This window comes from Ailuropoda melanoleuca, chromosome 15 (genome assembly GCF_002007445.2).
Source record: "Ailuropoda melanoleuca isolate Jingjing chromosome 15, ASM200744v2, whole genome shotgun sequence".
In the NCBI taxonomy this organism is placed as follows: domain Eukaryota; kingdom Metazoa; phylum Chordata; class Mammalia; order Carnivora; family Ursidae; genus Ailuropoda; species Ailuropoda melanoleuca.
In genome coordinates, this window is record NC_048232.1 from 43,144,027 (window position 1) to 43,163,033 (window position 19,007).

The following is a 19,007-nucleotide window of genomic DNA, read 5'->3' on the forward strand; positions in this document are numbered from 1 at the left end:
TATTTCCTTTGCTGTGAAGAAGCTTTTTAGTTTGATGTCCCACTTGTCTATTTCTGTTTTTGTGCCCTGTGTTTGGTGTCATATTCAAGAAAATATTCCCAAGATCAATGTCATAAAATTTCCTGTTTTCTTCTAGGAGTACTGTAGTTTCCCGTCTCATGTTGAAGTCTTCAATCCATTTTGCGTTGGTTTTAGTGTACAGTGTAAAATAAGGGTCCAATTTCATTCTTTTACATGTGGATATCCAGTTTTCCCAACACTTTGTTGATGAGACTCTCCTTTACCCAAGGGGGCTTCTTATAGACATCTTTACAAGGACACTTTCATGGTAACTAAATAGAGACCCAAATTTTGTTCTTATGTTTTCAGCCTTCAATTTCATTTAACAAGTTTCTTCTAAGTAGCTTTATTGTTTAGAATTCTGTCCTCTTCTCATATCTGAAAAAAATAGGGCTCTCATCTGAGCAGAGTTCCTTTTATAAGCAACTGTTAATTAGTATGGCTTGCAGTTTTCCGGCTTTATAAGAATTGGCCTAGACTGATTAAGAAATATAGTTTCTAAAGTTATCTAGGACTCAATAAAAGAGAATACAAAACAGACTTTAAGAAAGGCACATTAAGGCTACTCTCCTTGACTTCTATATTCCTATGACCTTGAGTGTGTCTGCTGATGTGCCATTGACTTGGAATGGGTCATATGGAAATAGGAAGCTGAAATATTTACCATGGTGCTGACAAATAGTGATTTTAGGGGGTGATAGAGGAGATGTTGCCCATTGCCTGCCTAAGCCACTACTACCTTCCCAGGTAACAGACTCCTGTTTGTGTAGATAGAGACTTTCCCAGGAATGAACCATGAGTGATCTAAACCAAGCACTCTAATCTTGTTCCTTTGGGATGTGATTGGTTGGTGATGGGCATGTGATCTAGTTCAGCTAATGAGACGTGAAGAAGCCTAGAGAGGGCTTCTTTACCTGACTAAAAAAATAAAGCTCTGTGAAAAGGAAAGTTTTAACTTTCCTCTGTCTGGAATATGGCTCTGGTTCTTGCAGTATAACAGCTCTTTTGTCACAGGAACAAAATAGTTGGTAAGGTTGATAGTTAAAGATGATAAAGCAAAAAGATAGAAAGGATATGGTTCCTTGTTGGGGTCATGGAACAGCTGAAACTACATTGTGAACTGTCTGCTACTGTAATTGTTATAATAGAAAAAAATAATAAACCCCTATTTTTCTTCCAAGTTTTCATTTAAATTCCATTTAGTTAACATACAGCACAATATTAGTTTCAGGTATAGAATTTAGTGATTCAATACTTGCAATCCATCACCTGGTGCTCATCACAACAAGTGCCCTCCTTAATCCCCTTCACCTACTTAACTCACCCTCCACCACCACCCCCCTGGTAGCTATCAGTTTGTACTGTAAAGAGTCTGTTTCTTGGTTTGACTCTCTTTTTCCCATTTGTTTAGTTTCTTAAATTCCACATATGAGTGAAATCATATGGTATTTGCCTTTCTCTGACTGACTTATTTCACTTAGCTTAACACTCTAACTTTATCCACATCCTTGCAAAGGGCAAGGTTTCATTCTTTTTTATGGCCGAGTAACATCCCATTGTATATGTGTACCACATCCTCTTTATCCATTCATCTGTTGGTGGACATCTGGGCTCTTTCCATAGTTTGGCTATTGTTGACAGGGCTGCAAATAAACATCGAGGTACATGTATCCCTCTGAATTAGTATTTTTGTATTCTTTGGATAAATATCTAGTAGTGCAATTGCTGGATTGTAGGGTAGTTCTACTTTTAACTTTCTGAGGAACCTCCATATTGTTTTCCAGAGTGGCTGCACCAGTTTGTATTCCCACCAACAGTGTAAGAGGGTTTCCCTTTCTCCACTTCCTTGCCAACACCTGTTGTTTTCTGTGTTATTAATTTTAGCCATCCTGACTGGTATGAGGTGATATCTCATTGTGGTTTTGATTTGTATTTCCCTGATGATGAGTGACGTTGAACATCTTTTCACGTATCCATTGGCCATCTATATGTCTTCTTTGGAAAAATGCCTATTCATGTCTTCGGCTCACTTCTGAACTGGATTATTTGGTTTTTTGCGTATTGAGTTTAAGAAGTTCTTTATATATTTTGGATACTAACCCTTTATCAAATACGTCATTTGCAAATATCTTCTCCCATTTTATAGGCTGCCTTTTAGTTTTGTTGTTTCCTTCACTGTGCAGAAGCTTTTTATTTTGATGAAGTCCCAATAGTTTATTTTTGCTTTGGTTTCCATTGTCTCAGGAGACATATCTAGTAAGAAGTTGCTACGGCTGATGTCAAAGAAGTTACTGTCTATATTCTCCTCTAGGATTTTTATGATTTCCTGTCTCACATTTAAGTCTTTAATCCATTTTGAATTTATTTTTGTGTATGGTGTTAAGAAAGTCCAGTTTCTTTCTTTTGCATGTTGCTGTCCAGTGTTCCCAACACCATTTGTTGAAGAGACTCTTTTTTCCATTGGATATTCTTTCCTGCTTTTGTTGAAGATTAGTTGACCATAGAGCTGTGGGATTCACTTCTGGATTTTCTATTCTGCTCTATTGATCTATGTATCCATTTTTGTGCCAGTCCCATACCGTCTTGATCACTATAGCTTTGTAATATAACTTAAAGTCTGGAATTGTGATGCCTCTAGCTTTCCTTTTCTTTTTCAAGATTGCTTTAGCTATTCAGGGTCATTTGTGATTCCATACAAATTTTAGGATGTTTATTCTAGCTCTGTGAAAAATGCTTGTGGCATTTTGATAGAGATTGCATTAAATGTGTAGATTGCTTTGGGTAATATAGACATTTTAATAATATTTGTTCTTCCAATCCATGAGCATGGAATGTTTTTCCATTTCTTTGTGTCATCTTCAATTTCTTTCATCAGTGTGTTATAGTTTTCAGAGTACAGATCTCTTACCTCTCTGGTTAGGGTTATTCCTAGGTCTCTTATGGTTTTTGGTGCAATTATAAATGAGATTCACTCCTTGATTTCTCTTTCTGCTGCTTCATTATTGATGTATAGAAAAGCATTACCCCGATATCAAAACCACACAAAGACTCCACTAAAAAAAAGGACTATAGGTCAATATTCCTGATGAACATGGATGCAAAAACTATCAGTAAAATACTAGCAAACTAAATCTAACAGGACATTAAAAGAATGTGGTGAATACCACAATCAAGTGCAATTTATTCCTGGGCTGCAAGGGCGCTTCATATTCACAAATCAATCAACAATGATACATCACATTAATAAAAGAAAGGATAAGAACCATATGATCCTTTAAATAGATGCAGAAAAAGCATATGACAAAGTACAACATCCATTCATGATAAAAACCCTCAACAAAGTAAACCCTGATTTTTTAAAAAGTTACTGAAACCAGGCTTCTTGCAACTGTATGTGTGATGTAGGTAGATTCTCTTGAAGCTTGTTGTTATACCCCATTGCTAATATAGTGAGGATTCTGATGTTTCCATTTGGGTTTTCTCAAAAGTAGACTCTGAGACTAGGATTAGGGTGCAAGTAGTTCATTTCAGAGCTGAAAGAAACATCAGTAAGGTTAGGGAAGTGAGACACAGAACAAGAACGGAAGGCACCAATAAAGGGTGCATTATCAAGCCAGCTACTACTGTGGGAAATTTTACAAACCAAAAGAAAACATCTGCCTCAAGGGTAATGAAGCTAGCGTATTTATACATCAACTCCAACTCCTATTGTTCATTAGTTGATGGATGCTCCCAGGGAGTGCTAATTCCCTGGTCTATCTACCAACCATATGGAGGCAAATAAAGCTTTAGCAGTCATAAAAAGCCCTCAGGAATAGACATGCAGGAACTGGTGGTTGGAAGTCCAGCTAGCATGCACTGAAGGTCTAGGAGATATGGATGGAGCACCAATGGCATCGGCTGTAAGTCTTGAGTGGCTCTTCCAGGCAAATAGGTATTGAGTTAATGATTACATTCACTGCCTTGGTCTCTATAAGGAACAGTTTAGAAGCACCTGACAGACAAATTGTCTCCTTGCTAACACCAAGTCTAGGTCTAGTCAAACTTTTCCTTCTCTGAAAAAAGCTCATAAATGTGTCCCAACTAAAAGTCATTGATTATTGTCTTCCTTCACTTACATTGATGATAAAATGGAGAAGGCATGTATTCAACATGACCTTTGGTTATGAGCTTGATTTACCTTGATAAAGGTAGGAAAGAGGATTGAAATTTGAGTGACAAGTGAATAGAAAATTTCATCCTCCATCTGTATCCACTCTCATGTTCCATACATACCCTCCCACCCTGGTTTCAGGAAGGACCACCCTATTCTGTTTTTAAAGCTTATTCATTTCTCTTCTGTCTGTCTCACCACCTCTCTTCAATACATTCATAAAACTTGATTCTCTTGCCTCATAATTGTTATTACTTACTAAAAATAAAAACATTATGATATGCTCTACTTCATTTATGTTTCATTGGATTTATATATTTTTTGGAGGTGGCAATATATATATGGCTGATTAAAAGAGTATTGGACTAGAAATTTTATAAGACCTGAATTCTAGCACCAAACTTACCAATACATGAGTTGAGTGGTCATGTACAATTCATTTACCTTCCCTAAGGCTCAATTTTATGATGAAGAAAATTCAGGTTTTGGTCCTAAGGTCCCTTCCAATTCCAAAAGTCTAATTCTTCAGTCGACTTTGAGCCTGGTTGCCTCTGTCAATGTGGAGTTTATTTTTTGTCTTAGATTTTTCCCTCCTAAAAGGCTCTCTAGAGTTAGACTCACTAGAGAGGAAGCAGGAAGCTAATCCCACGGTTCCATTAAGAGGAAACTAAGGGAATCTTTTCAAGTTCAAATCCTACTGCCTGTCATTCCACTATATTTTAATTTTTCACATTGCGAAGGCTTAGCCAATTACTAAGTATCACATTGGAGAATTAGGCTTACTCTTTAATGGCAGAATACCTTATCAGCTGACACAATAGCAGAACATGGTGGGGTGGGGAGAGTGATGATATGGAGGGGACTAGAGGAGTAGGAACGCCAGGAAAGAGAAATAATGAGGCTAATGGGGAAGACAGAGGATGTGGGAAGACAAACTGCTTAATTTACTGTTATTATTAATTTTTTTGCCTGACACCTCCTTTCCACAATGCCCAGCATAGCCCCAAGTCCTGTTTGAGCAGGTGATTTTGATGGAATGATGACACAACACTTTTAGACAATGGTATTCATGAAGGCCAAAATTTACTTGGAAAGAACTATGAAGTTGAGTCAAAATAAAAATATATTAATTTTTCCCCAAATGCAATCTTACTTTTATACTGAATGAGTTTACATCCATATTTTGGATATCTATCACCAAACCTTACCAGTAAATAAATGAATTTTTAAAAAATACAGCTTTCAGCAAAATTTATACATATATTTATTAGTTTTAAAAGTTATTAATAAGTTCTCTCATTTGCTTATATAAATCCTCTCTTTTACTTCTATAACTGGTCATTTTATGTCTAAACCAGCTACATGTGCTTCAAAGGAGTATAGCCTGCTATTTAAAGCCTCCCAGCCATCATCATGCAATCAGACTGCCACTCAGCACATTGTCACCCAGACAGAAAAGAAATGCCATCTTATCTGTACAGTTTATCACCCAAATAGCTCTCTGAAACTCCTTTACTTCAGAGTGACAGTGGAAGTTAATCCACCCAACAAACCGGACATGATTTTCCTAAAAAGGTCAGCTTGATATGCTCCTCACAGAGACCATAACCATGTATGCAGCAAGCTACAAACAGTCACCTTAATATTCTTCCAGTACTGTCACATTTGCACGTGGTATAAGATTCACCCAAGAATGGTGGTAAATCTGTGGGCTGACAGATTCTCCTATTTGCATTGAAAGAAACCATGGAATGTCTCTTGGATCCAAGTTCTATTTGTGCATTTGGTGTGAATTTTTAGTTGGCTGCCTGTTCCCCAACCATAGCCTGAAATCTTAGAAACATTTGCTTCAGCAGGACAACTAGCTCTTCAACGAGCACACTACTGAGCTTTACGATCATAAACATGACATTCGTTGGTCTCTACAGTATCACTCATCTGGATTTTTCTTCTTCAATTTTTTTTTTTTTATAAAGAGCATGTGCATGCCAGTGAGGGGAGGGGCAGAGAGAGGGAATCCTAAGCAGGCTCCACGGTTAGCACGAAGCCCTATGAGGGGCTCCATCTCATAACCCTGAGACCATGACTTGAGCCTAAATCAAGAGTCAATGCTTCAAGGACTGAGCCACCCAGGTGCTCCACCCATCTGGCTTTTTACACTAATGCAAGAGACAGGCAGAAGACAGATGGAAAGAAAAGAAAGACTACCCAGGAGAGAAAGCTCCCCTTTCAGTCTACATGCTCAGGGATGGATTTACCAGGAAGCTGAAGCTTCAGTGAACTCTTACTTTTTGGAGACTCTTATAAATACTTACATATGCTTATATTCATTTTTTTTTTACTTTTTTGTTAAAAGAAATGATATAAACTTGATGACCCACAAACTTAGCTTCATCTCTTTTACTGGGGAATCTTAGCAACTCTGAATGGCCTTTGTCATCATCTGATTCCTGAATTTTAATTTCCACATTGCTGTGTAGAAACAAGAAGCCACAGAGAGCAGTTGAGTTATACAATTATCTGGTGCACCTTATTAACAGTGGGAATTGATGTGGATAATTAACAGTCTAGAAAATGTTTAATATTTAACAAAAAATTCTTTATATGTAGTCACATTACTTTGTCTATCCAGAGGAAGCTTTCAAAGAATAGTACCTGTGAAAAACAGTCTTTTGAGATTATTTTATTCTACTTTATGCCCATGAAAACTTGAGAACTCAAGTTTATAGAGTTTGGCAATATTTTAAAGAGTTATTTATCTCCTAAACCATTGCAAATGGGATGGGAAGAAATGATATATTTATCACAAAACAGAGACAGATATTAAGAAGCATTTCAAAATTACGAAATTCTAATCTATCTCTTTCACAGATTGACTGTCAAATACATCCCGAAGGACAAACTATTAGTAAAAAAAGATATAATATGCTGATATTGGGCATATTTTATATTGAGCAAGACTACTTAAAATTCTTCACATAGCATGTAAAGGCTGCATTTTAATTAAATGTCATGCAGAAATGTTCAGCTTTTGAACCATGTGATATTCCCAGGACAATAGTAAATTTCCAGGGAAAAACTGAGCTGCTAAAAGGTCATTTCTGAAATTGTCCTTTGTTCCTTATTATTTCAATGTAATGACCTTGTTACTCAAAAAATATCTATTTAAAATACTTCCTTCTCCAATAAGTGATTACCTTGTTTGATATCAAATGTCTTTACAGCATAACTAATATTTACATCACATGATGTTATTTTAAATGATTTTTACATACTTTATCTCATTTAAACATTTCATCACCCCTATCAGTTTTATTGCCCTTGGTTTTCAGATAAGAACACTGAGACTCAGAGTGGTTAACTATTCCTAACACCTCTAGCCATATATATATTACAGGGCCAAAATTTTAAACACATCTCTAAAATTTTCTGTTAAATCTCAAACTACCCTTTAGTTGAATTATGAATGATTGTTTCACATAAACGACATTTTTTAAGTTTGCTGTCATAAGCGCTGTTGACAGCTCTATGGTTGTGTTACTTACTTTTCATCACCTCAAAAACCAAGGTTCAAAAGAGTTACTTTTATTTCCAACATTGATAGAGAGACATCAAATGAAAAGAGCCAGAAAGTATAAAACCAAAATACTATATATGTTTTCAGAGGAGAGAAGAGAATGAAGAGTTATTCTTCAGTCGACATAGTGTTTGAGTTTTGCAAGACGAAGTGTTCTGGAGACGCAGGGTAGTGATGGCTGCACAGCAGTGTGAATGTACTTAGTGCCACCGAACTGTACAGTTAACAATGGTTAACTTGGTAAATTTTATATGTACTTTAACCCAAAAGTAATTTTTAAGAGATAAACAGATGTTCATCATCTGAAATTTTTGAACTCTAGGGGAACTAGGAATAACTGCTAAGAGTCCTGGTCCATAAAGGTAGTTATTTCTGTTTGGCTTGTATAATTAAAATGGGATCGTTTTTTTAAAAAATTAGTGATATGGGAAAATGCTCATGATGTGATATTAAAGTGGGAGTAAAAAGCAAAATACAAACCATACAGAATAACAGCACAGATTTTTTTTTTCTTAAAAACCTATACAGGTACTCAATAGAGATAAGGAAAAAAGTTACCAAAATAATAGTGATTACTTCTGGATCAAGGGTCAGCAGAAGTTTTTCTGTAAAGAGCTAGATAATAAATATTTTAGGAATTGTGGGCCACGTAAGGGCTCTGCTGCATGTTCCTGTGTGTGTGTGTGTGTGTGTGTGTGTGTGTGTATTATTGTGGTGGTGGTGGTGGTTATTCACAACTTTTTAAGTACGTAGAAACCATTCTTAACTAAAGGGGATACAGAAACAGGATTCAACTCTCTGGCTGACTCCTCTTAAATGAGGGAGCTATGGGTAATTTTTATTTACTTTTATGCTTTTCAACATTTTCAAAATATTACACTATGGGCATGTAGTAGGTTTCTATAACCGGAAAATAAAACAGCATTATGTTATGTTCTTAAAGATCTCCTCATATTCTGCATGTAATGTTTTTCTCCTTTCTCCCGAGAAGCTCATAAAATTAGTAGGGTCTGACTATCATCTGTTATCCTTAAGGAAATTACCCAAGATCTGAGTGCCTTTTCTGAGAATACAGACCATACTGAGAGAGGAGAAAATAACAAATTCAGGCAGAATGTCTAGTGCAAAGCCCTCTGGAGACTGTATTTGTTTGCCTCCTGCGATTCTATTACAAAAAAGGGGTGGGAAGTACTAGTTAGACGTCACCTTTGACCGGGATGGAAGCAGGAGGTATAATATCTGGCTTTAGCTTAGCATTGCTTTTATAATAAATAAATGGTCAAGGAAATAAGCCAAGAAAACAAACAAGCCCTTTGGTCGCTGTCTCACGGTGTCATGAAGCTCCCCTTTCATTGTGATTAGAATACGGAAAAGTCAGTTTTACTTCACAGAAGGGGTCGTCTCTAATTTGGGCAGTGTCTTGCAGGTTAAATTTCATGCTCCCTCTCTCCTCACAAAAGTTACCAGACTGGGGCGCCTGGGTGGCACAGCGGTTAAGCGTCTGCCTTCGGCTCAGGGCGTGATCCTGGCGTTAGGGAATCAAACCCCACATCAGGCTCCTCCACTATGAGCCTGCTTCTTCCTCTCTCACTCCCCCTGCTTGTGTTCCCTCTCTCACTGGCTGTCTCTATCTCTGTCGAATAAATAAATAAAATCTTTAAAAAAAAAAAAAAAGTTACCAGACCACAGGCAACTCAGGCCTAGTTTATGTTTTCTCATCTTCCTGAATCTCCTGCATAAACTTCTGATTCTCAAAAACTTTCTTGCTTCCCTATATTTTCTATTCTCACTCTTTATTTTCTACTTTTCCTAAGTATCCTGATACAAGCGATTGGAAATTCTTGTATGGCAGGACTGAAATTGTTGTGCTTGCAAATCCAGTTTTACAAAGGGATGATTCTGACAACCTGAGTTCCATGAAAAGAACATTAGACAGGAATGCAATATTGCATCTGAGACCCCCTGAGAACATGTGCGTGCCTGTCATGGCTTCATGGCCATGCTAACCAACTGGGATCTAGGCCTCTCCATGTTTCCTCTGCCGCAGCACAAGCTTTACTTAGAGTGAAGACTAAGTGAGGAGCTATCCAACTTGGAAGATAACTAAGCATTTTACGCACAGGTGCACAGACTTTTTGTAATATATTTTTTTAAGATTTTATTTATTTATTTGACAGAGAGAGAGAGACAGCCAGTGAGAGAGGGAACACGAGCAGGGGGAGTGAGAGAGAAAGAAGCAGGCTCCCAGCAGAGGAGCCCGATATGGGGCTTGATCCCAGGACTCTGGGATCACGCCCTGAACCAAGGGCAGATGCTTAACAACTGAATCCCCCAGGTGCCCCAGACTTTTTGTAATATTAATCACTAATAATGGAGAAGGTACTTACTTGGCATAATAGGCTTGTAGGGTCATGGGTTGTTAATGATTGAATTTTCATTTTTCAAGGGAGACAGGCAGAATTTCCTGACATAGCCCCCATGTCACCACCCCTACTGTGGGCTAAATGTGGCCCCCCCCTCATATGATGAAATCCTAGCCCCCAACATGATGGTATTAGGAGGTGGGGCCTTTGAGAGACACTGAATGAGTTTGATGCCTTATGAAGAGGCTCCAGAGAGATCACCCTTTTTTGCCATGTGAGAGATCCATAACCTTTTTCCACACAGTGAGAGGGCACCAGCTATATGAACCAGGAAGATGACTGTCACCAGAAGCCAACCGTGCTGGCACCTTGATCTTGGAATTCCAGCCTCCCGCACAGTAAGAAATAAATTTCTGTTGTTCATCAGTCTGTGGTATTTTGTTAGAGCAGCCCAAACAGACTAAGACAATGCCCTTGTGTGCTTTGGTTGTATAGGATCTGCCCTGAGGGGGAAAAATGATTTTTGGAAACGTTACTGGGATCAGAGGTTCTGAAGAGGATTACATCAATATGAACGGAATTAAAGCAGCATCCAACTGAAGATGTTCTGATGTGTCCTCCTCCTTGACCATTCTTTTAAAATCAACTAACTCATGATGCTTTCAAAACAGCGTGTTCCTGGCCTGTGCTAAGAGAACATTCCCGCTGTCATTGTACTTAAGAAAAGAGGGCGGTGGTGTTGGAGGCTAACTTCAGCAGATGAATCAGATGTGAGCTCCAGCAGGCATGGGGACAGGAAGGCTCCAAAGCACACTGGCAACAGACTGAATGTGGTCGGATGGACTGTCCTCGGAGTTTAACGGCTCACTCACAATTTGGAAGTCACTACCTCCAGCACATCTCTGCTGTCATCTCATTAAATAGCAGCTTTTTTCTCTGTGTTCTTGTGATTTTTTTTTTAACTGTGCTTTAAAGCTTAAGAGGAAGTCAGTTTTGTCACAGATATACCTACAGAATACACAATGATTTACTGCTCTTCCTTTCAATTAATCTTTGCTGTGCTGGCCTGGTGGAACTGTGTTCTCTGGCCACGTTCCAGAGGACTCCAAGACTGACCCCATCTACCTGTAGTCATTTCCTTAGTGGTCTGATTATTTCCCCCTGTTTTCTCCTGGCAGTAGCAGTTCTATTAATTGAAGCCACCTGTTTGGTGGCATGTCCTCTATTCCCCAAGAGGAACTGAAACGCCATGTGTTGCTCCATTGTTAGCTCACCACGGTCTGCGTATGAATTTGATTGCAGAAGGGAGCTTGGGGTCTGCCTGAATCCAAATTGAGTCTGCTGGGGGTTTGGAAAACTTGTGATTGGAGCAAGTGCTTGCATATTGCTCTGTATCACAAGTGTGCCTTGATTTAAACAAACTGAAGTGTGGAAAGGCATAATTTAGAAAACTGAGAAATCTGAGGTGATGATTCTTAGAAGCATAATCTCTGAGATAAAAGAATTCTAGAAGCCACTTAATTCAAACTTTTATCTAATATGTGGCTCCTTTTTACAAAATCTCTTATAAGTGGCTCTCAATATTTGGAGCATCCAGTGATAAGAAGCATATTCTCTCAAGAGGTAGTTCCTGCCACTTTCAGAGAGATAATGAAGTTTCTCCCATATATTAAACCAAAATCTATTCCCCTATTTATTCAGCCCATTTGCTTGAATACTCTCCCCTGCAACTACAGATGGTCTTCGACTTATGATGGTTCTACTTACAATTTTTCAAGTTGACGAGGTGCAAAAGCAATACACATTCAATAGAAACCGTACTTTGAATTTTGAACTTTTCACAGGCTAGCAATATGTGATAACAATATTCTCTCATGATGCTGGGCAGTGGTGGCAAGGCAGCTCCCAGTGAGCCATGTGATCAGGAGGGTAAACAGCCAACACACTTACAAGCATTCTGTACCCAACCATTCTGTTTTTCATTTTCAGCACAGTATTCAATAAATTACATAAGATATTCAACACTTCATTATAAAATAAGCTTTATGTTAGATCATTTTGCCCAATTGTAGACTAATGTAAGTATGCTGGGTATGTTTGAGGTAGGCTAGGCTAAGTTGTGACATTTAGTAGCTTAGGTATATTAAATGTGTTTTTGACTTATGATACATTCATATATACCCATATAGTGGGTTTATTGGGATGTAACCCCACTATAAGTCAGGGAAGATCTGTATATAGGAAAATTAAAATTGTATCCCAAATTTCACATATTTGAAGATAACTATATACTCCACAAACACTTTTATCTCCAAGCAAAATACTCAGGGTTTCAACCTTTCCTTATAATATTATGATTTATAAATCTTTCTTCTATCACATTGGTTTTTTTTTTCCTCACTGACAAAATTGCCTCTCCTAAGTTGGATCCCAGAACTAGACTGGTGATCTGAAGGCTAGGTAGAGAAGGGAGCTTATCATTTTTCTTAACCAGAAACTACAAGAGAGGCAGAAAATAATTTTTTAAATGTTAATAATAAGTTCTTCCTATCAACAATTACTCTAAATATAAATGGACTAAACTCCCCAATCAAAAGACAGAGTGGCTGAAGTGATGTCTTTTTAAAAAGCATAACTATATGCTATCCACAGAGACTCACTTTAGATTTAAGGACACAAACAGGCTGAAAGTAAAGAATGGAAAAAGATACCCCATGCAAATACTAACCAAAAGAGAGAAGAGGTGTTTAGAAAAAATATACTTTAAGGCAAAGACTGTCACAAGAGACAAATATATAATGATAAAAGGATCAAATCACCAGAAGATTTGTAATGATTATTAATATATATGCACCCAATGTAAGAGCACCTAAATCGATAAAGCTAATTTTGACAGAACTGAAAGGAGAAATAGACAGCAACAGAAGATTGCAATGCCATAATTTCAATAATGGATAGAAATCCATACAGAAGGTCAATAAGGAAGCAGAGCACATGAACAAAACTATAGACCAAATGGACTTAGCAACAGTATACTTCATTCAACAGCAGCAAAATACACATTCCAAGCACACACAAAACATATTCCAGGATAGACCACATGTTCAGTCACCAAACAAGTCTAAACAAAACTTAAAAAGATTGAAATTATACCGAGAATCTTTTCCAACTACAGTGGAATGAGATGGAATCAATAACAGAAAGAACACTGGAAAAGTCATAAATATGTGAAAATCTAACAACATATTCTTGAACAATCAATAGGTTAAAGAATAAATCAAAAAGGAAATTAGAAAATATATTGAGACAAATGGAAAAAAAAGCACAGTGCACCAAAACTTCAGGGGTGCAGCAAAAGGAGTATTAAGAGGAAATTTTATAGTGTTACTTAAATTAACAAAGAAGATTTCAAATAAACAACCTAACTCTATACCTCAAGGTACTAGAAAAAGAAGAACAAAATAAGCCCAAAGTTAGTAGAAGGAATAATCAAGATTAGAGCAGAAATAAATGAAACAGAAAATAGAAAAGAACAATAAAACTAAGAGTTGGCTTTTTTAAAAGCTCAACAAAATTGACAAACTTTTAGCTAAACTAACTACAAATAAAAGAGAGAAGACAAATGAATCAGACATAAAAGAGGAGACATTACAACTGATGCCACCAAAATAAAAAGGATTATAAGAGACTATTATGAACAATTATATACCAAAGAATTGGATAAATGAGAAAAAATGGGTAAATACCTAGATGTACAACCTACGAAGACTGAATAATAAGTAAATAAAATATCTGAATGGATCTACAACTACTAAAGATCCTGAATCAGTAATCGAAAGCCATCCAACAAAGAAAAACCCCAGGACCAGATGGGTTCACTGGTGAATTCTACCAAACATTTGCAGAATTAACATCAGTCCTTCTCAAAGTTTTCCAAAAAAACTGAAGAGGGTGGAATGTTTCCAACCTAACTTTATAAGGCCAGCATTACTCTGATATCAAAGCCAGAAGATATTATAAGGAAACTACAGACCAATGTCCCTGATGAATATAGATGCAAAAATCCTGAACAAAATACTAGCAAACCAAATTCAACAGCACTTAAAAAGAATCATAATACCATGACCAAGTAGGGTTTATCCCTGGGATGCAAGTATAGTTCAACATACAAAAACTAATTAATGTAAAACACCACATTAACAGAACAAAGTTTTAAAAACACAAGGTATCTCAATAGACACAAAAATCATGACTAATTCAACACCTTTTCATGATAAAAACACTAAAAAAACTGCAAGTAGCAGTTTTTGCTATTTTTTTTTTGCTATTTTTGCCACGTCAACATAAAAGTACCATACATAAACAGCCCGTAGGTATCATCATACCTACAAATGAAAAAATGAAAGCTTTTTTCTAAGATCAAGTTCAAGGCAAGGTTGTCCACTTCTGCCATTTCTATTCAACATAGTACTGAAAGACCTAACCAAAACAATTAGGCTAGAAAAAGAAATGAGACACATTTAAATAGTAAAGAAAGAAGTAAAATTACTTCTGTATATGACATGATCTTATATATAGAAAACTGTAACGATTATACCAAAAAAAAAAAACAATTAGAACTAATAAATTCAGCAAAGTTGCAGGATAAAAAAAATCAACATACAAAAATCTGTTGCATTGAAGAAGACACAAAAAGATGGAAAAACATTCCATGCTCATGGTCCGGAAGAATAAATATAGTTAAAATGTCTATGCTACCCAGAGCAATTTACACTTTCAATGCCATCCCAATCAAAATACCAATGACATTTTTCAAAGTGCTGGAACAAACAATCCTAAAATTTGTGTGGAACCAGAAAAGACCCCGAAGCACCAAGGAAATTTTGAAAAAGAAAAACAAAGCTGGGGGCATCACATTGCCTGATTTCAATCTATACTACAAAGCTGTGATCACCAAGACAGCATGGTACTGGCACAAATCAGATACATAGACCAATGGAACAGAATACAGACCCCAGAAATGGACCCTCGACTCTATGGTCAACAAATCTTTGACAAGGCAGGAAAAAACATCCAGTAGAAAAAAGGCAGGCTCTTCAATAAATGGTGCTGGGAAAATTGTACAGCTATATACAGAAGAATGAAACGACCATTCTCTCATACCATACACAAAGATAAACTCTAAATGGATGAAAGACCTCGATGTGAGAGAGGAATCATCAAAATCATAGAGGAGAACATAGGCAGTAACCTCTTTGACATTGGTCACAGCAACTTCTTTCATGACACGTCTCCAAAGGCAAGGGAAACAAAAGCAAAAATGAATTTTTGGGACTCCATCAAGATAAAAAGCTTCTGCACAGCAAAGGAAACAGTCAACAAAACAAAGAGGCAACACACAGAATGGGAGAAGATATATGCAAATGACACTACAGATAAATGGCTGGTATCCAAGATCCATAAAGAACTTCTCAAGCTCAATACCCAAGAAACAAGTAATCAAATAAAAAAATGGGCAGAAGATATGAACAGACACTTTTCCTTTTTTTTTTAAGATTTTATTTATTTATTTGACACAGAGAGAGAGTGAGCACAAGCAGGGTGAGTGGGAGAGGGAGAAGCAGACTTCCCACTGAGCAGGGAGCCCAATGCGGGACTTGATCCCAGGAGCCCAGGATCGTGATCTGAGCCAAAGGCATACACTTAGCGATGAGCCACCCAGGCGCCCCTGAACAGACACTTTCCCAATGAAGATATACAAATGGCTAACAGACACATGAAAAAATGTTCAACATCATTAGCCATCAAGGAAATTCAAATCAAAACCACACTGAGATACTATCTTACGCCAGTTAGAATGGCAACAATTGACAAGGCAAGAAACAACAAATGTTGGAGAGGATGTGGAGAAAGGGGAACCCTCTTACACTGCTGGTAGGAATGCAAGTTGGTACAGCTACTTTGGAAAACAGTGTGGAGGTTCCTTAAAAAAATAAAAATAGAGCTACCCTATGACCCAGCAATTGCACTACTGGGTATTTACCCCAAAGATACAGACATAGAGAAGGGCCATATGCACCCCAATGTTCATAACAGCACTGTCCACAATAGCCAAACTGTGGAAGGAGCTGAGATGCCCATCAACAGACGAATGGATAAAGAAGATGTGGTCCATATATACAATGGACTATTACTCAGGCATCAGAAAGAATGATCACCCAACATTTGCATCAACATGGATGGGACTGGAGGAGATTATGCTAAGTGAAATAAGTCAAGCAGAGAAAGACAATTATCATATGGTTTCACTCATTTGTGGAACATAAGGGATAGCAGGGAGATAGTTAGGGGAAGGAAGGGAAAATCGAAGGGGAGGTAAACAGAAGGGGGAATGAACCACGAGAGACTATGGACTCTGGGAAACCAACTGAGGGCTTCAAATTGGGATAGGCCGGTGATGGGTATTAAGGAGGGCACGTATTGCATGGAGCACAGGGTGTTACACACAAATAGTGAATCACGGAACATTACATCAAAAACTAATGATGTACTGTATGGTCACTAATATATCATAATAAAAAAAATCTGTTGTGTTTTTATACACTAATAATGAACAATCCAAAAAGGAAATTAAGAAAACAATCCCATTTACAATAGCACCAAAAAAAAAAAAATACTTAGGAACAAATTTAACCAAGGAAATGAAAGACTTATATACTGAAAACTACAAAATACTGCTGAAAAAAAATTTAAGAAACACAAATTAATGGCAAAACATCCTGTGTTCATGAACTCGAAGACTTATTGGTAAAATGGCCATGCTACTCAAAGCAATCTACAGATTGAATGCAATATCTATTAAAATCCCAGTGGCATTTTTTAGAGATTTGGAAAAAGACTCCTGAAATGGTATGAAACCAAAAAGGAACCTAAATAGTCCAAATGATCTTGAAAAGGAATGAAGAGGGCAGCACTTTTTCTGATTTCAAAACATATTATAAAACTATGGCTATCAAAATAGTATGGTCCTGGCATAAAGACAGACATGTAGAACAATCGAACAGAGGACAGAGCCCTAAAATAAACCCATACATATGGTCAACTGATCTTCAAAAAGGGTGTCAAGAATACACAATGGAGAATGATAGTCTCCTCAACAAATGGTGTTGAGAAAATAGGACAGTCACATGCAAAAGAATGAAACCGGACCACTATCTTACACCATACATAAAAATCAACTCAAAATGGATTAAAGACTTAACCATTAGACCTGAAACTGTAAAACTCCTAGAAGAAAACATAGGCGGAAAGCTCCATGACATTGGTCTTGGCAATGATTTCTTGGAAATGACATGAAAAACAAAAAAAGCAAAAACAGATGAGTGGAATCACATCAAACTAGAAATCTTTTGCACAGCAAAATCAACAATCAATAGAGTGAAAAGGCAATCTACAGAATGGGAGAAAATATTTGCCAACCATTTATCTGATAAGGGGTTAATCTCCAATATACTTAAGGAACTCCTCCAACTAAATAGCAAAACAAAACAAAAACCCCTAATAACCTGGTTAAAACTGGGCAAAGGACTTGAACAGATATTTCTCAAAAAAAAAAAAAACAAAACAAATGGCCAACAGGTATATGAAAAGATGCTCAACATTACTAATCATCAGGGAGATGCAATTAAAACCACAATGAAATATCACCACAGCTATTAAGATGGCCTCTGCTATGAACTAAATGTTTGTGTGCCCCCCCCCCAAATTCATATGTTGAAGTCTAATCTTTGTTGTGAAGCTATTTGAGGCCAGAGCCTTTGGGAAGTAATTAGGTATGGAGGAGGTTATGGAAGTGGAGCCTCTTTGTAAGGGGATGAAGAGCCCAGAGATCTCGCTCTCTCTACCACATGGGGGCACACTGACCAGACAACCTCCTGTGAATCAGGAAGGGGGCTCTCACCAGAGAACAAATCTGCCCCTGCCTTGATCTTGGACTTCTAAGCCTTCAGAACTGTGAGAAATAAATGTTTATTGTTTAAGCCATGCAGTTCGTGGTATTTTTGTTATAGCAGCCTAAAATGACAAAGATAGCCATTATCAAAAAAAACAAAATAAGCCAAACAGAAAACAAGTGTTGGTGAGGATATGGAGAAATTGGAACCCTCGTGTAACTATTGGTGGGAATGCAAAATGGTGCAGCTGCTATGGAAAACAACATGGAGATTCCTCACAAAATCAAAAATAGAACTACCATATGATCTAGTCCTCCCACTTCTGAGTACATATCCAAAAGAAGTGCAATCACTACCTTGAAGGAATCTGTGCACTCCCATATTTATTGCAGCAGTATTCACAATAGCCAGGAGGTGGGAACAACCTAATGAACATTTATTTATTCACTGACAGATAAATGGATAAAGAAAATGCAATATATATGCATGATGGAATATTAGCCATTAAAAAAAGAAAGAAATCCTGTCATATGCTACTATATGGATGAATATGGAAGACATTATGCTAAGTGGAATAAGCCAGTCACAGAAGGACAAATATTGCATGATTCTATTTATATGAGTTATCTAAAATAGTCAAACTCATTGAAGCAGAAAGTAGAATGGTGATTGCCAGGGGCTGGGGAGGGGAAACTGGGAGTTGCTATTAAACGGGCATAAAGTTTCAGTCATGAAAAATGAAACAGTTCTAGAGATCTGCTCTTCACCATTCTGTCTATAGTTAACAACACTGTACACTCCACTTAAAAATTTGTTAAGAGGGCAGATGTTAGCCTATGTTTTTACCACAATAACAATAATTTTTAAAAGCCTACTCTAATTTTCAGGCATATCAATATCCC